Here is a 19,272-nt window from a genome sequence, read left to right as displayed (position 1 = left end):
TAAAAAATACTTGGAATTTCAATGCATTGGCTTCTATTTATCTCAAATGTCAAGGGCAGTGTAAAATGTATTTTTAAAATGTGTTTTTGTATGGTTTGAGCCCATTCTTGGCGTAGTTGTGAATCTAGAGGGGCCATTGTTCTTTGAGAGAGTTTGAGGGGGTTTCTTTGTACAAAGTGACAAAAAGAAGACTTAGAGTACTGGGCTGCCATTGTTCCTGTGCGGCGCTGTAAAATTTGATTTGAAATTAGGACCTCAGGGCAAGCTCTTCAATAGCCAGTTTTTATTTTCTGCCAGCATTTTAATCACTCTTGGGCTTAAAGTGGATGACCAACATAATGCCTCTATGTTTAATAGAACAGTTCATATCTTGAAGGCCAGTTAACTGAATTCAGGGATCTGTCATCTGCCCAACATTAGTCTTTTCTGTTTCCTGTCTATTTATGAAGATAGCTCTCCATTCCAGCCAGCTCTCAAAGAAGAGCAACTCTTTCTTTCTTTCTTTCTTTCTGCTTTTTTTCCCCGATTCTTCAATGTACGAACGTCTCTTTTGGTGACCTCTTAAAGGAGCCAAGTTGCAACGCGGCCGCAGTGCGGATGTGAGCGCTGGCGGGAGCATGGGGCTGTGCTAACGCGGCTGCTGCATCTCAGGGGCCGAAGGGGAGGGAGAGGTGGAAGAATCAGATTTCGCAGAGACACGGAATGACGGGAGGGGAGAAGTGGTATGTTGGCCTGAGCTTTGCACACCTCGTTGGGATTTGCATTGCAGAGATGTGTGAAACGAGGAAAACAGGGAAGAGGTGCTGGAGTTTTAAAGAGCTGACGACCGAGCCGTGCCTCGTGCTTAGGAAGGACTTGCAAGACGACGGTGCAGTTGCAGTGCTTTAGTCAAGCTGCACGTGGGGCAGTTTGGTGTGTTCCCATGGTGCGAGTGCCGTGCTGCCCGTAATTGTACCCTGCTTGCAGGGGGGCCACCGGGCTCCTTGCCTGCTGCCAGCTGCCCGGCAGGCACGTGGTGGGGCTCTGGATGTTCAAGGATCTGCAGGAGCCAACGCTGTGGGCAGGTTTACACTAATGGAGAAACTGTGCTCATTCAAGAGAGGACAAGGTCAGAATTGTATTTCAGGTTTAAAGGCATTTAAATATGAGTTAACGAGAAGGAGGTTTCGCTGTTCATTTCTCAGGCACTGCTCACCCCGAGGTCAGCAGCAGATGTGGGCTGGGCCCTTCCCTTCAAAATACATCACTGAGTTTTAAGTTTGCTAGTGCTGTATTGAAAGACATAGATTGGAAGCAGTGTTCATTCAGTGATTTGGTTCATGCCCACTGAGCTTCGTGTCTGCCAGCTGGTATCCCTGGTCTGCATTGAGATGGGTATTGTGAGTGCTAATTATGATGGTGCTAGTACGTATGATGAGGGAGTGGACTTAAACCACCAGGCTGCTTCCCACAGACCACTAACTGCTCATGAAGCAGCGAGGACTTCTGATTACGTTTGAACTGGTCAAAGCTGACACCAGTAGCTTAAAGTACAAGGGAAAATGTTTCATATCCCATTGCTGATTATGATCTGTTGTACATTATAATTAATTCGTAGCCAGCTTAATTATTTTTTCAGTTGGTCAGAAATGAAACAACTTTAGACACAGATTACAGTTTTCAGAAATAGCTTCAGTCAAACTCATCTGACGCTTTTGTTGTCTTTATTTGTACTCAGTCAACAAAATCTAGCTTGTGTTCAACACTTCTCTGTGTGCCGATGGAGAAGAAAAGTGGCTCACCGGGGCTGGGGAACTGTAAGAGGTTAACATATTCTGCATCACCAAGCACAGCTTTTCATTCACTTTCAAATGTAGCTGTGTGGGTGGCTACACAATGTGGGAAACTCTTTTCATTGAAGAATCTGAATATTTTGTGAGGAAGTGAATAGTTGCAAATAATCTTTTCTGTAGCACTGAAATAAAGAACAAATGAGCTATTCTCAGAAAATACTGAAGCATTATTGTCTTCAGTCATTTAACAGAGCTATAGAGAAAAAAATATTCCAAACTTGACAGATTCATATCCTAATCTTTTGCTCCTTCATCAGGAGACTGTGTAGCTGGTACCAGTTAAAGCAGAATGAGTTAAAGGGCTAAATTTGCTTCAGCACTGGATGGAAGTAAACATTTTAAAAAATACAACTCAGGCCTTTAAATAATGAATGTCAGATAGAACTAAGACAGTCAACCTGTGGCTCGTGGACTGGGTATGTCCTCCAAAAGCTGCGGCAGCCGGCGAGCGCCAGCTGTTCAGCGCTCGTGGGAGCACTGCTGCATGCTACCCGCTTGTCGGAGGGCCCGTAGCTCTCCCCGTCCTCTGAGACGTTGCTGTGGGTTCATGTCAAAACACCGCGTATGGTTTGGTAGAGCACACAGTTATATTTTAGGAGACAAAAATTGTAACAGATGCCATATTAGAATGGCTGAATGAAACAGGGGCTGCTGTGGTGCTGGGCGAGATGCAGCCATGGGGCCAGGAGCTCCTGACCCCGTGGAACCCCGCTTCGGTCCCACCTGGCCTCCGAAAGAGTGGCACGAGGCAATGTGACAGTGAAGTTCTGCCTTTGTTATTGTAATGAGGTGAGGGATTTCTTCCCTCAGGTATTAATTTAACACGCTACGACCTGGTTAAAGGCCAGGGCCAGGCTTCAGGAGCCCCAAGCTGTGTTCGCAGTTCTCCTTTCTCACCTTTCCGTCGTGGTGTTGAATAGTGATGCTATGGGGCTGACGCGGTGCTTTCCCTGCAGTCTGCACACCTCCAGTGCTGCAGAGGGTTTCAGCGCAGGCAGCTCTGCACACACCTGTGCTCCCGTGCGGATAAAACGCGGAGCAAGCACCAGGGCTCTCCAAGGCGAGCCCGAGTAGGTCAGCGTCAGCCTCAACTAAGCGTGATTAACTTTATCCATCTCCTGGTGTATTTCTTTCCAATCCACTCCAGTGCTTGATTTAATTTTCCTTTTATGTAAACTCAAAGATTTAGCTTCATTAGAATGATTGCAGGGATTCACTGCATATGGCCTGTTGCTTTCCTTATCCCTCCAGGGTTTTCTTACCAAGCACTTCAATCTGTTGCAGTGGGGGGAACGTTTAAGAAGTCACCAAAGCAGGACATGAAAGAACTGTCATGAAAACCTTGCTCGGAGAGGAAACCTACAGGGAATCCTGCCTGGAAAAAGGAGCAGCAGGTTCGATGGGGTCGCAGAGGAGGGATGCGTCCCTGGTAACCCCAGTGGCAGCGGAGCAGCCCCGGTCCCGAGTGCACAGCCCGTGGAGCCAGGCTGGGATCCCTCAGCTCCTTGTGCTTAGTGCAATCAGTACAGGCTCTTTATTATTTTTATTTATTTATTTTTAATTAATTGTAAAATGGTTTGGGGGAGATTTTATAAAAAACAGTAGGTGTACTTGTTCGAAACTACCTGCTCTGCATCTCTGCAAAAGCAGATCTTGCCTTGTGTGAGCCTTTCATTTGTTTCCACCTTTTCAAAAACCAGTCGCAATTGTCTTCAAGTTTTAGGAGGTTAATGTTGTATAGACCATTTTAACCACTGTTTTAAACTTGTTTTCTTATCAAAAAAAGGACTTCTGGCTTTTTCCACAATATTAGATCTATCATATCAGAGTACTTTATTGAATATTTTATTGACCGTCTGCTTGCCCTATGCTAACCTACCTGACATCCAAAGTTTCTCTCTCTCTGGAGATGCAATGTCAGTTCTCATTAAGCAGCTGAGCGTGAATTTTCTCTTCATATTTCCTGTGAATAAACTTCATCCCAGCAGGCAGGCGCTGGGCCCTGCTGCAGCGTGGGGGCATCCAGCTCTGGAGCCAGGCGGTGGCACGGGGGCGGATTTAAGGTGGTCTAGGCGAGTGCGTGCTCTGCAGCCAAAGCCTTTTCCCTTTGGGGCTTACATCAGCATTTTGTGTAATTTTGCTTTACACAAATGTAAAGGTATTGAAGAGGAAAATTTCCTCCCCTGGCAAGTTAATTACTTGACTTCTCATAGAAGGAGAGCTTGAAGCAAATGCTAAGAGGAAAGTACATCTTCACTTAAATTAGGCAATCTACCCAAGAACATGGATTTGATTTACCAAGCAGTTACAGTTACAAGTGCATTTTAATTGTCTCAGTTCGTTTCCCCAAATTTGTTATATGTTATTAATATTTCATCTTAGTTTCTGTATAGCTTCCTTTTTAAATTTTAAATTCTGCATTTTCTTTCTTTCTAAAAACCAGAAAATGCTGTTCTGTCACTGCATGGTTTTACGGCCATATAAACACCTTGCTTGCAGCCTGCTCTTGTTGCCATTGGTTTTGAGAGCTCTGTGCTGAACCTGTCCTGACTTCCTCTCAGTAACGTGCCCATGGATTTGCTGTGCTGTGTGACTTTTACTAAATTATTTTAATATGAGGGAGACATAAATATTTCATAATCCTGTAGATGGTTGACAATTTCATTATATGCACTCCTTAGTGCGTAATGATTTTTTGCCAGACTAATTGCGGTGTCTCTTAGCAGGCATTCCAGGGGAAGGGCAGAGAGAGTTTCCTTCAGAAGCTGTAAAATATTTTGAGCCACTTCTTCATGGTGTGTGATTTTAAAAAGCTGCATTTTCAAAGACTCAAAATCACCAGAAAATGTGTTTTCCTTAAAGAAAAAGGAATTCTGAATAGAGCCTAACATAGGACAGCTTTTGAGGAATAACTTCACCTGAGCTCTGCTGTTGTTAACCAGGTCTCAGAAAGAAAACGGGTTTGGAAGAGCAGATTGCTGCTTGGTGCTTTTGAGCGGACTTTCCCTGTTGTGGAGCTGAAGAGATGAACGTAGTTGGTTCAAATTATATTGCTGCGACTCCACTGTACGACAGATCTGTGTTCACAGCAATGCGTCTCTAACACAAAATGAAATAAGAAAAGGAGGAAATTTAATTTTGTTCTTGTGGTTATGGAGGTCTGCGGGGGAGTGGGCCTGTGGGGTGCAGTCCTCGGGACACGTACTGGTTAGACAGCTTTGGGGTTTTTTATGTCTTTCTTCTTCCGAACTTGGTGTCAGATGTTGTAAGTCAATTTATTTTGCTATTAGCATTTGCTAATGACACTAAAAACTTTTTTGAAAGCTTTCCTAATTAATGGTCTTCTTGCTCACAAACAAAAACTATATTGTCTTTGAGAAGTGCCTGAGTATTTAAAAGCAACGGGCTGTTGGTAGGTTTTATTGCCTCATGAATTTAGGGTCAGCACACCTATTATTTGCCAGAGTTAATTTGTGCCGGGTTATTGACTGTCTGGGTTGTAAGGGATACCTGACTCTTGTAAAAGTCACACTCATCTCAAATTGTTGTAGTTTTATTCTTCGTGCTCTGGTTGCTCACTGCCACAATATTTAACTAATAATAGAAGGGAAATGTTGTGCAAAGGCAGGTATTTAACTTCAGGCTCGTGAGACCTGGGCAAGTAAGACTGTCCTGACTTTGTATTCCGTCTTTCTGACTCGGAGTTGCTCTTAACTTGTCTTTAGATAAGGAGGGGGGAAAGACAGCTTTCTAAAATCAGAACGCACGTCGCAGTGCACGGGTACTCAGGCTTTGCAGGAGTGCCTAATTAGGCTTTCAGATGCTCTCCCTGAGCTGGGTGCCTCCGATTGTCTATCGGGGGAAGTTAGGCCAGCTGCGAGGAGCTCAGCAGCACTGAAATAATGTGGCTAACAGCAAGTCCCCGAAGAAAAATTGAAGAGCATAGTTTCGTGTACAGCTCTTCGTGCGTCAAGGTGAAAATATACCCCTTGGACTCTCCAAACTGGAAGCACAGTACACAGTAAAACTAGCAGTTGGTTTTAAAAATTTCATAAGAAATCATCCTTTCTGTTTCGACAATTCAGAAATAAATTGCGGTCCTGTAGAATTATTTCTTATTTTCCAAGTGTCCGCTTCTATCACAAATGATTCTGAGCCATTTGTCCTTGCGGGGTAAAAGGCCGGCTGAAGTAGAAATAGTCATTTTCTATAACAAGCCTTCAAATACACAATGGCGAGCCAGAGTCTCTTGCTGTGTCATGCCATCCAAACTCCAGTCAATACGCAGGTCGTCAGCAGAAGCCAAAGTTGCACCAGTAAGTCATGACCTGTAATGTGGGGGCTGGAGAAAGGCCAGTTATTCTGCAGGGCGAGCTGGGAAATGATCGTTTCTGAGTGGGAAATTCAGAAGGGGTGAGCTTGATCATGCTGTCCTGTTGTTCTCCTGGTCAGATTTTTTATATGCCCAAATATATTATTACCCATTTACATGCCCAAATATATTATTACTACTTTGGGTGAAAGTAATGCATTTCTAGAAATAACCTTTGCCTCCATCTGGGCTGATAGAAACAATTTTAAATTATTCTATGCATGCTGTGGATCTTCTGCAAATCCGGGGTATACCTGACAGAAACTTGGTCTGTAAGACAGCTAGTACAGTCACTTCATATTAAAAAGTAGATGGATATTCTGACCTCCAAACCCAGGACTGCTGAACAGATGACAGTCTAATTCTTTGCTTCATTTCCAGCGAGCTCCGTCTTTTGGCTCTCTGCAGTGGATAATTATTGCATAAAGATGGGGGAGCATCTGATACTGGTTTAAGACGATCAGTCTCAGAGTTTCACCAACTTCCCTAGCAATTCTGAGGACTAAGAAACTAAAGCATCCATGATTATCTTGCATTTAGCTGAGATGCACATGATTTCTGTCCTAGTTGCTTCTATAAATAGCTCCCCCAATCCTTCCCAAATTATTTTTACTAGTTTTTAGTGGGTGTATAGCTTTTAAAACTGGAATACCAAAAGCTGGCTCTGTTCATTTTCTCATGAAATTGTAGCCAGAGCAGTAAATTCATAGCTAAGCACTTACTCATTGGCTACTGTATTATAAATAACTCTTCACCTTGGCCCTGTTTCTCTCACCATTACTCACTGTGAGCAGTTCTTACTCACGAGCACAGGGCAGCAGAGAAATAAATGGGGCTGCTGTCTCTGCTCACAGTGTTGGGGCCCTGGCACATCAGCAGCCCTGCTTCCAAGCAGGGCACCCCTGCTGGAGGAGAAGCAGCAACTCCTCTCGAGAAACAACATGGCTGCGGATGGGATTTGGAAGTGTTTATACCAAAAACCTTGGTGCAGTTTATTGTCAGGCTTCGAGATGTGGGTTTGTCACCTTTGTGCAAGGCTGGGAAGAAGGTTACAAGCATTTGGTTGGGGAGGCCTTGCCATTCCTCCTGCTTTCTCGTTGCCTCTGCACTGCCTTGCCTTCCAAAGGTAAATTAACCTAAAGGTTCAAAGCTTTTGGGAGAGATTCCAGACCAAAGGTCATCTTTTCTGGGTGGTTTCTTGGCCGTCCTGTGTTTGCCCACATCCCTAGTGTTTACCAGCTCAGGGAGTTTATAAAATTTTGATGTAGGAATTAGGTTGTTGCTCATCTTGTACCTTCCTGCTCATATTATTGACAGTACCACTGAACTGCTTGAGGCAGATACCATCTCAGTGATCACTGTGCTATTTCAGCTCTCCACTGCTGACAACATCAGAAGTGTTTTAACAGGGTTTTAATGGGCAGCCTCTGTAGCTCCTCGGAGGGTTGCAAATAGCTGCTGTGAAAAACCTTTTCTGGCGCTCGGAGCTGACATGCCCTCCTTTCCCATCCAGCTGCCGCTTGTTTATGTGGCTGCAGCACTGTTGACAAGTACTTCTTATTTGGGCCGGGCACTGTGGAGACTGTACAAGTTAAGCAAGTTCCTACATCCTTCGTGTCAGCTGCGAGGAATAACAACATGGTTGTGAAACCGCTGGGAAGAGCAGCGGCAGGAGCCGGTAACCCGGCTGCGTTCGGAAACCCCTCCTCTGCTCCCGCAAAGAGGAATCCGACAGCTGCTTGCACTGGAGTACAGCACAAAGAGCTTGCTTCTCTATTTTCTTGCTCACAACATGTTTCTGATGACATCCCAGAGTTGATCATTTTGATGAAAAAAAACTTTTTTTTTTCCTAGCAGAAAATAAACAAAAAAGAATTAAAAAAAAAAAAAAACACCAAAACATACCACTGTTTCTCAAGACAAAGCGTTAATTTGATAGCAGCAGTTTCTAGCTGACTGCTTGCTTTGCTCTGCTTGTTACCAGAAATGAGGCTCTGAGCACAGCTTTCTTTGGACTATGGAAAAGCTTTCTCCTCCCTGTTTTGCTTAATACAACTATAATGTGCCCTTTATCACACTTCAAGTTGAGTAATCCCAGTTTAGAAGCAGAGCTTAATACCCATGGGAAAGAGCATTGGAAACATACATTATAAAAAACATATAGATGAAGCTCAAAAGATCCACTGACATGTAAATTTAATTAAAAAATTATAGGTTTTCAATGGGGGCTTGTGTCTTGAATTTACCAGTTTCCATGAGTCCTTCTTCAGAAGAGTTTCTTTTTGCATTCTTGTTGGAAAACACACTGAAAGATATTACAGTCCCCCAAAAGTGCATCTATTCTGTGTCACAAAAAGAAAATTTTACCCAAAATATATACACTTGAAAACTAGGCTGTAAGAAAAATATCCATTTTCCTGTTTTCTTTTCTTCCCATCCTTTTTAACAAAAGCTAAACTTCACATCAACCGACGCGGCATGAAAAAGCACGTCCTAACTGTTGAATAAGCTTCCCTTCGTTGTGTTTGCACATTAAAGATATTTTAGTTCTTGCCATAAAAGGCAAGCAAGTTTGGGTAAAACAAGACCTGCCCAGCCGAGTGGGCAAACAGAAGAGCCAATGGCCAGAGCAAGAGGCAGGCTGGAAATTGGGATCAGAGTAAAAAGTACCTCTGCTGAAAGAGGATTCTGGCTTAAATAAGAGAAGCCCACAGTTTTATGAAAATCTTATGAATTGCTCCATCTACTGCATGTTTCTAGGAAGAAATCCCCAGCACCAGCAACCCCACCGAGCGTGGCGTGATTTCCCGCGATGGGAGCGTGCCCCTGCAGCACGGCGCGGGGCTGTGCCACGGGAGGTGTCGCAGGCAGTTCGTGCACAGCAGCACACGGCTGTGCCAGGTCTGGCAACTCGCAGGGTGCTTGGGCTGAAATCCGCAGTGCGAAGTAAAACTTGAATCTCGTGGCTAGTAAAACTTAAAAAGGAAAGTCTGAGGGTCTTTTAAACTTGCCAAGATTAAATGCGTTTCTTTGCTCTATTCTTCCGTCTGCTGTGCTTTCAGCAAACCCGATGGCAAGCTGAAATGCTTACATTGCAGTGCGTTACAAAGCTACTGCTGCTTAACACCCCTTATTTCTTTTTTTTATGCAGTAAAGGCAGTGACTTTTGCGGTGTTTTATTAAGTCCAAAGCAGCTGTTCAGAGGACCAGATCTGTAGGTTAGGGGAAAGGGAAAACTCCCTTATTCCTGGAATTTCATCCCCCAGATAAACGGAGCAGAGGAGTTCTGACTTCACGCTCCTTCCTGCCTTCCAGCTTGCGGCTTCTGCTGCGAGCTGCAGCACTGAAAACCACTCCTGTGGTTTTTGTTTCTCTAACTTAATTAATGAAAATAATTCATCAGTAGCTCATGTCTTTCACAGGGGCTTTTCCCTGAGTCAGCTTACTGGGGAAGAGGTTCGTTATATATTACAATTAGGGTAAAAAAAAAAAGGGGGGGGGGGGCAGCTTCTGATGTGGTGGGCTTCCCTTAGTATAATATCACAGCCTAGTTTATTTGAAGAAACTTGCAGCCAAAATGCTGTAATCTAATTTATGTACTTGTATAAATGTATATAAATATGTATAAAATGATAAAAAACCTATTTTAAAATATGATCGAGAGCGGAACTTGTTTGGGGATTATCTGTGTTAAATTCAGAAAGGCGTTATCAAATCAGTAATTCCTAAGGTTCACTAGGCTGCTGTTTGCAGCTATAGAACTAGCAGTGTTTGACAGGGTGTTTCAAGTGGGAGAGCTTTCTAGTCACCTTAAAATGAAGCTTTCTGCCCTTCATGCCTTGTGTCCCTGTACAGCCTGTACTGCCCCCGGCCTGGATGGATTCGTGCCTGCTCCTCAAGGACCTGGGAGCAGAGTTCCCGTTGAGGCTGGGTGTACCTGGTGTGTCAGCAGCCTCTGAGCTGTTAACAGACTGCCCATGCTGCTTCCTCGGTGCCTGTGTCCTGTCCCTGTCCCCTTCCCCATCCCCTCCCCACATGCAGTGGGGCTGGTGGTGCAGCCATGCTGCGCTGCGGGGTGATGGCGGTGCTCTGGGAATTCTCTCTGTGGGGTTTGATCGTGATGAAGGGATGAAGCAGGAGCAAGTGCTGCTCCAAGCCTATTACTGCGCGCGTTGTTTGTCACCTTTGTTGGTTCGGTTGATGCTTTGAAGTTACTCTTGCATTAGCGTTGCGCCTTGGGCAAAATTGTTTAGTGCTTCACCGTTCATGTTATTTGACTTGCTTTTATGTTCGCTTCTGTTTTATGGGTTTGTTCTGCCAATTTGGATATAATTGTATGAAGCTTTGCGTTTGGCTTTCTCCTGTAACATTCGCTTACAGGAGTCATCCTCTACCATGCAGAAAGACACCTGTGTGAATAAAGGCGCTCAAGCAGCCTTGCCATGACCGAGTTTCCCCTTAATAAAAATATTTTCAACCTTGTTTCTTAATGTGTTAAGAAGGTCAAAACCAATTGGCAGTCAGAGCCACGTTTGTTCTGAAGGGCGAATTTGGTGTAGGTGTGTCTTCAACTGGGTGCATTACGTGACTTCAGTCAGCGCGTCCCGGTCTGCCCAGGCTGCAGCAGGGCCCATGTGGGGGGCAGTGGCATCGGCACGGCTTCCCGGTGCTCTGGCCTCGTGGCACAGACAGCAGTGTGTAGTTGTGTGGTTGTGGTGCTGCTTGGATTCTCGCTGTCTCTCCTTGCTTTCCCGTCTCGCTGCTGAGAAGGGGCAGTATCTGGGCTTCCTCCTGTCAGCGGTACCCAGCGTTGTCCCTGTCCGAGCTCTGGTCACACCGGGCAGGCCGGGCTGCGGGCGCTGGCAGCGCTGCCTGAGTCCGGGGCCTCGGCAGGAAGGTTTCAGCTGCCAGCTCCTGGCTTCTGCTGGTCTGTCAGAACGTGCAGGACACAGATGTAAAACAAATGTATTTTTGTCCTGCGTGTCTGGGCACAGGTACTGTGAAGCCAAAAACCAGCTCGTCCTGGCTTCAGGGTTGAAGAACTTCCCTTAAACTAGACCCTCTAACTCTTAAGTTAATTCACTTAAAATAATTTCTAAAATTTCCTTACGTAGCCTGTGCTTCTTCAGCACGTGAAGCAAATGTGAACTGTGGGGTCTTAATTAAAAAAAACAGAAAAGCAAATGCGTCTCTCGCTTCCGTGCCAGGCCTCGTGCCTCAGCCATGGGCTGACCTGGGGCATCTCGGGGGCAGAGAGTGGGGGCAGAAGGCAGCAAGACGCAGTTCCTGCTTTGCGATACCCATTTGTATTTACAGCCTGATTCTGCAGGGTATGAAGTGTATAAAATATGTATGTTAAAATGAGGTATTTGGATCTGAAAGTCAGTCCACTGTTCACGTATTTGTAAGCGTTTCCGTGATGATGTGCTTAGATAGGAACAAATTGGGCTTGTAGAAACGCGTAGGGGAGTTGAAATCGAGGATGCCGGCTGGACTCGATCTTCCTCAGCTGGGTTTTGCAGCCAGAGGAGGCAGGGCTGGGTGGTGGCTGCAGGCTGCCCCTGCTCCCCCGGCTGCTTTGCAGCTCTCCTTGCCCCGTGCCCCTCCACGTGGGGCAGCCAGGTGCAGAGCAGAGCCGGGAGGTGGTAGGGACTTGCTTGCGGTGCTTCGGCTCTGACAGGTGAGGAGGGGGTGCGAGCAGCCCGTGCCCCGCTCCCCGTCACCGCACCGGCTCCCGTGGGAGCCTCCTCCTGCAAATATCTGTGGTCACATGCTGCAGAGGTCTGGGGGCACATTTTGTTTAAGCCACTGTCAGATGAAAACTATCAAAGCTCAGTTTTGTTTCTGTAAATCTCAGAACATTCATCATAGTTTATCGGAGATGAAAGCGGTCATGTGTGGCAAAGCCACACTGCTGGACTCTTGTGTTCAGGAATTCAGAGGGAAGGGAAGGAGATCGTCTCTCTTTTGTTTGCTTTCCTCTCTTTGTCTTCCTTTGTTTCCGTGCACGGAGGTCCGGCAGTCTTGGAACCAGTCAGATAATTTAGAAAATGCAGTGCTTGCCCTCTGCCACTTTTTACAAGCCTGTGTCCTCAGTGACAGAATTGATTCCAGTTGGTGCTGCTGCACTTTTAATGTTACCTTTTATGTTCATGTTTGTTCCAACAGAGTGGCCACTAGCACAGACGACTTGAACTTGTATCACCCGCAAACTGACAACGCTGGAGCCACCAGTTTGTCATTATCCCTACTAGTGTATCTGATTTAATTTTGCGACAGTGGATTAATTCTTAAAATTGCAGTGCTTTTTGCTCGTTAATGGTCAGTAAATGATTCTGGGGGACGGGGGAATGGAATTCATCAGTTTTGTAGTCATTTTAATTCTTCTAGTTTTAAGTTGTTCTATAAATATGTCTTTATGGATGTAGTTTTACTAGCTTAAAAACATCTAATTGAAAACAGTTGCTTAAATCTCTTTGGATCAAGAAGGCAGTAATAAGCAAAGAGAGTATCTTATCCCTGCAATCCAGAAACGCTTAGTGACTGGTATACTCGGTGCATGTGTAATCAGCTTCTTGTTTCATCTAAAAACCTTAGCTCTTTTGGTGTGATCTCGTACTTCACCAGCAGCATGCTTTTTTTTTGTCTCTAAGGTTATCAACTAGTGAAACAAAATATATTTTAAAAAATGACATAAGAGAAAAAATAAATAATTAATTTATGCTACCTTTTTTTTGTATGTGCAATGTGTGCTGGAATATCACCGGGCTCCTAAAAGCATTAGATTTGCCTTCCTGTAATTTACCATTTTGTTACACATTATGTAATGTTATGACTTCAGGCTTGCATCAGGCAGGGCTGATCTCTGCTGTTCTGTGAGGTGCCCAGCAGATGAAACCGTAGCTCTTGGATGAGCTCAGCCTGTGTTTACCTATTGCTGCTGCTTGCAGTTCCAGAACTGAAGAGTTCTGAGCGATAAAAACTTGGCTATGCATGCCTTTGATTTCGGAAATTGCTAAATTTTATGTATTTGGGTTGGGGGGTGCTGTTGGTATGATTTGGGTTGGTTTCTTGTCTATTGTTTGCTTTATGTCAGAAAGTGAGGAACTTTCTATCTTATGAGCTGTAATGACTGCAAATCCTATGTATGACAGTGAGATACTTGAGTTGTTTGAAACCCTCCAAGTTAATTTGGTGTAATACATTTAAATAAATATTGACGACCACTCTGGTTGTTGGACTTTGTTAGAGGGTTGTACCTGCCTCCCTCTGGCTGAAATGTGGTAACACCTTCCAAAGTGGTCCTCACAAAGTTCTCTAGCAAACCTTGGAGGTCTGTAAATGATAGACACTTGTTTTTGAGCTGGGAAGCAAGGAAAACAAAACCATCTAAGCTTGGGAAAGGGAATGCAAAGCTAAAAATCTTTGGGTTCTTTCTTCATACATTGCCAAGGTGGGAAAAATTCAGGCAGGTCTAGTTTGACCCAGACTGATTTAGAGGTAGAAAAACGCGTGCAGCGTAGTCAGAGTGAGCACTTGCACTTCTGGTGCTTTGCGTGTCCACTCTTGAGCCAGGGATGGAACGGCAGCTCTCCTGCTCCCTCCCTACGGGAAGCAATAAGAGTTTTATTTTATTCAAATGATTTCATATGACTTTAGTAGTCTGAAGTATTAAGAACTCGTGGTAGCATTGTGTTTCAGAGCGCAGGCAGCTTCGCCGGGCTGCCTTCCCACAATATGAAAGAGCGCAGGCTTGTGCAGCTACAGCATCTTGGTCTTTGTTCGGGACTTAAAACGCAGTGAGAGCTCAACCCCTGAAATTCTTTTTCCGAGTCTTTTTGATACGCAAGTAGCACTTCACACAAGCCCATTGTTAAAAATCACTTGCTGTTTGGTGGTTAAAGAAATGCGTAAGTGTATTCTGCCCATCTAAAAGCCATCCATTACAAAAAATAATCAGAGATCCTTTTTTCTTGTACATTTGTGTCATTCTGTGAATCAGAGGCACTTTATGTACTAGGGGCAGCTTTGCTTTTTGGAATTCCTGTGTCTTGCTAAAACCCCAGGGCGTATTTAGCTCAGGAGACCTGAGGTGACCTGTAAATGGCAGCTACTGTGTCCCTTTGCTGCTTAGCAAGATATTTTAAAAAGAAATTGAAATACAGAGTCCAGATACAGTATGATAACATTTTGATCTAAAGAGAAAAGCAGTAAGTATTTTTATACTGTTTGACCTCTTTGAAAACACATTAAGACATCAATTATTTCTCGTAGCTTTCCTCTGAGAGGAAGATGGGTGGTTCCCTCTTTTATAAGCGAGAAACCTGAGATCGAAACGAAACGAGGTGATTTTTCTGAACGCAAAGAAAGTCCTTAGGAAAGCAGGACTGGAGCTGAAGAGTTCCTGTGCAGAGGCTTTGGCAGGCACGCAGCTCTGAATGCTGAGCTCTCTCTGCAGGCAGGGAAGGTGTAGGAGAAAGCAACATCTTTTTTGCAGATTGTTTTGCTTACGACACTGTGCTGTCTGATTTGCGAGCCAGCCTTCCCATTCTTCCCGGACTTCAAATAAAGTCATAGTTTTTCTCCTAAATCCCTATGATTGACTGTCTACAAACACGCTGACAGTCTCAAAAATAATGACGAGAACTCTGCTCCCTGTGCATGTGTGCGTTATGTCCAGCAGAAGGACGTGAACGCCGTGCTTCGGCAGCTGGGATGGTGTTAGCGGGGTTCCCTGCTTTGCTGTCCCCCGGCCTTCACGCGTGAGTGAGCTCTTCTTTCAGTTGCAGGCAGTTTTTATTAAGGATCTTTGGGGGTGTTGTCTTTACGGTGGATTCATTTTTAAAATGTGAACGATTTCAGCGCTTGCCTGTAGAGAAGGCACGAATCTCCTCCTTGCTGCTCCTCCGGTGAGATGAGAGCCATGCCCTGGGCAGCCTGCTCAGCACCACACTGCCCTGAGGCCACACAGCACCAAACACGGTCGGGCTGTCACAGCACAGGTGATCGGAAGTGCAAGGACCTATTTTTCTGTTCCGCTTCTGATGATAACTTTTTGTTTTGGAGTTGCAGAGGGGAAAGGCAAGAGTCCTTTGCAGAAGTCAAGGTTCAAACCTACGGTTCTGAGTCAGGACAATGATGCTCCTAAAACTACTTTCTGGCATATAAAATGAGGTAAATTACACATCACCAGGAAAATTTAGGTTGTCTGATGGAGCTGCCTTAAAATCCTGCAGTTTTTGTTTGTCTTCTGGGGTGGATTAGGAGCCACTGTCACAGGCCTCTTGGTCCAGTGCAGAAACAGCAATCTGCTCTTGCCTGGGACAGGAGTTCCATTAAATTAGCAGTGTCCTCAGCCACCTTCAGGGGAAGGTTGGCTTCTCACCTGCTAGTGAAGTACCCAGCACCAGGTTTTAGGTACAGATCCATGACCCACCTCATACGAAGAGGAGCAGAGCAGATCCCCATGGGCTTGAGAAGCTCCAGAAGTCATCTGTGCCCACACAGAGACACAAAAGGATCCTTGGTGCCAGAGGGATCCCGCAGGATCTTCTGGGTGAGGTGTGACATCTGGGGCTGGGGCTAGAGATGCAAGGCAAGCTGCCTCCGTGGCTCTCCTCTGTCACCTCCTAGTCCTGCTGTCGGAAGAAACGTGGAGATGTGTTCGGTGATGGCATGTCGGGCAGAGCGCTGCTGCTTGCTTGTGTTGAGCACGCGAGATGCAAAATTATGTTCTTGTATCAGTTGGGAATTTTGTGGAATTTGCTTCCATTTGACAGCGTTTCCAGATGGAAAGGAGCAACTGTCTTTTTTCTGTACAGTGCAATTTTCATTTACTTTAAATGGTTTTGAGTTTGGGGAGGGGGGCTCTGGTGCTTAGTTTCCAATAGCGTGAAGACAGATGTTATTTCACTGGGGGATCTGGAAGCTTTTCCTTATTCTGCGGCTCTGTTGTAGGTGTGCATCTCTCAGAACAAAGACAAATTCCACTGGAAGTGTTACAAAGTTAGTTGCATTTTCAGTTATTTTAATGATTCTTTATTTTTGCAGCACAGTAGGCTAGAAATGTGTTAAAGCTAGTGGTAAAGTAATTTATGAAGGGCAGATGGAGTTCAAAAGGTTCAAATATACACATTCAGTTCCAGCGTCATTTGGATCTTCGCACCTCAGTGTCCCAATAGAGAAACTGGATACCAAGTTTTTACAGGTTTTACTGTAAAAACTGAGCCCTCCAGAACTTTTAGTAACTAATGGATTTTGCAGAAATGACTACCCTGGATGTCCATTAGCTGTTTCGCTTTTATGTCTTTGCTGGAAACCTAAATGGCTTTTACTTGCACTTTTTTAGTAGATGTTTGCAAGAGATGTCTTTTGTGTTACAGTAGCCAGTAGGAAAAAAAGGGATGTACTCAAAAATTACAAAAATATTTAATCACAGTATAGCCTAACTAGAATTTAAACTGTGTGTTGTCAAGAAAGTTTCCATCTGTGGTATACCAATCCCAAGCTGACTACATGCAGTTTTAATCTTCTGACTCTTGAACTCATTCTTTTTTGTGTGGCTTTGGTGGTGTTAAAATTTAATCCTCAGCAGTTACATTGTATTAAGTCTATATTTCTCTCCTTCCCTGGCATGTCCTATCTGGTTACTGGCAAAGGATTTTGAAATATCCTGAAAATCTGTGTTTTCTAACGTAGGGATGATTGATAAAATACCTTCCTACCAATGGACAGTTAAAGAAAGTTTCCTCTCTTCTTTGTTGAGCTGCTAGATTCTTAGCAAATTAGTACCCTGTAACATCCTATTACAAGCACGCAGCTTTGATGAGCAACTCTAAAAAATATCTTGCTGGCTTAAAAGAGCTTTTACATCCAGGTATGTTCTTTCTGTTCATCATTAGTCATACTAATTTTATCTATGTAACACCATAATGAGAACGAATTTTGTACAGTAAGAGCAATGTGTGCTGTTTTCTGCACTCCGAAATTATACAGAATAAGGAAAAAAGTGGATAAATCTACAGATTTTGGTTGCCATCCCTCCCTAGTTTCAGATAGATATATGTGACAATTCTGGAAATTTTATACGTGGAAAAACTGGCTGGCACAAAAACAGAGGAATGACGAAACCACTTTCATTCTGGAACAGAGGACATAGGAAGGCTGGGTTTCTCTATGTTGAACAAGCACTTAGGAGGAAGGTAGTGTTGAAGCTGGTAGGGTTCACCACACAAGGATTTTATTTTGTGGTGGAAAATCTAATCTTTCCGAAACCATTTCTCTTGGGTATAAGGCTGAAGTCTGCTTTATATTGGGAGATTGGCATGAAATCTGCAGCACTTAGGAGGATAAAGGCCTTTGTCTCCAAAATGCACATTTTTTTTGGAACTATAAAGGCAGTGGAACAAGAAATGGCTTTAGGTATATAATGTTAAGATCCAATCCTGTAATCCTTTCTCAAGTAAAAATATGTTACAGATCAATTTTATCGATTCATATCTTTTTCCATGTGTTTTAGAAGATTCACTTAAAAGGAAACCTTTCATACTTAACTAATGATTAAAGAATTAAAGGAAGAAGAATTAGACCTACACTAATTATCGAGAAGGCCATCATCTTCTGGTTTCTCAGCAGGTACCATTTGATTTCTCAGTGAGGCATGAGAAACATTTTTTAATTTTTTAATAAATACTAATAAAGTACAGTTTGTGAAGTCTTAATCCCCTTCCTTGAAATATTTCAGGAAGATGGATAATGAATACAAGCAAAATAAGACGACAAAACCGAGAGGTTTAGGAAGGGGAAACTGTAAAGAGGAAAAGAGGTGATTCCTGGAAGCCCTTCGGGGGGGCTGCTTTATGACCAGATGTGCCCAGCTTTCAGTTTCCAGGCAGTGGGACACAAAAACAAAATCAAGAGGAGGAGGAGGAGCTGAAAGGAATGAAGAGACGAGACTTACTTAGTAAGCAAAATTAGAAATGAAATCAGGTAGATAGATGAAAACAAGTGAGCAGACCACTACGTAAGGGAAGTTGTTCTGGCATCACAGACTTCAAATCAATTTACACAATCACAGCATCTGGACAGACTTGGCTGAGTTGAGACCAGATACTAATTTTTAAATCTGAACTTTCTTGTTTTATGTACTTAAATCTGAGATTTTCTGACATCATTAATGTGTAACAACAGTAGAGTTGGCATAGGTGCCCACAAGTACAGGAAAGTGATTTAAAACATATAAAAGTGATTTTTGGTGTCACAGGATCATAGCTGTTAGCTTATCAGTTGTTATGAACATTTATGAAGCAACTTTTATCTTGAATGGACTAGATCCTCCAGCTGATGGACACTGACATGACTGCAGTGAGATTACACGGATCAGGTGAGGTTCTGGCTCAACATACGCAGTTGAATTTGCTTTGTTTCACCTTAACATAGTAGGTTTCTTGCAACAACATTAATGATTTATGGGACCTCTAAGTATTTGGGGAATATTTCAACATTTTGGTACTTAGGAAATACAAGTACCCAAACTGCCCAGCATAGTCAGCAGCAGCACTCTCTGCTTTCCAGGAGAACTGGAAACCATGACAGTTTAGAAGTCAGTTTTACTCCTCAGGAAAAAAAAAAAAAAAAAAAAACAACCACCGGCACCACCAGAAAAAAAAAAAGAGAAAACAAACAAACAAAAAGCAACAGAGTATTTCTTGTTTGTGTTTAGCAATGGAGAAGGTAGCACCTTCTGAACCAGCCTTGTGCCCAGCCCTGGTGCTTTTACAGCGCATTACTGGCATATATAAGGCATGAAGAGCTTTCTGTTTCTTAAACGGCTCCTTTTGACAGGCCAAAGTTTGTTGGCCAAACACCGATTTACTTTCATTGAGATACAAAACTTGGAGCGAGCGCTGCGCAGCGCGTTGCTGTGGGCTGCAGCTCTGTGTGCGCAGCGGTGCGGTGCTGCGGCCGTCCCCCTCCCGTGCTGCTCAGGCACCTCCCGAGGCAGCTTTCAGCTGCTTTCAAAGTGAGCCAGCATCAGTTGGATGTGGGTGAGGTGCAGCAATTTGGGAA

At 44.0% G+C, this 19,272-nt stretch overlaps 1 protein-coding gene across 9 annotated transcripts in view; it reads left to right on the top strand.

Moving 5' to 3' along the window:
* BCAS3 (BCAS3 microtubule associated cell migration factor) overlaps positions 1–19,272 on the top strand; it is a 358,287-nt gene that overhangs the window by 235,251 nt on the left and 103,764 nt on the right. Inside the window, exon 23 of one of the 9 annotated variants that reach the window (XR_004780836.2) lies at positions 12,373–12,525. The exons of the other annotated variants lie outside the window; for them this stretch is intronic. The gene's annotated coding sequence lies outside the window, so the exon portion shown is untranslated. The remainder of the gene's footprint in view (positions 1–12,372; positions 12,526–19,272) is intronic. 9 annotated transcript variants of the gene reach the window in all.

This window comes from Cygnus atratus, chromosome 20 (assembly GCF_013377495.2).
Source record: "Cygnus atratus isolate AKBS03 ecotype Queensland, Australia chromosome 20, CAtr_DNAZoo_HiC_assembly, whole genome shotgun sequence".
In the NCBI taxonomy this organism is placed as follows: Eukaryota; Metazoa; Chordata; class Aves; order Anseriformes; family Anatidae; genus Cygnus; species Cygnus atratus.
This window is presented reverse-complemented; position numbering and strand designations above follow the sequence as displayed.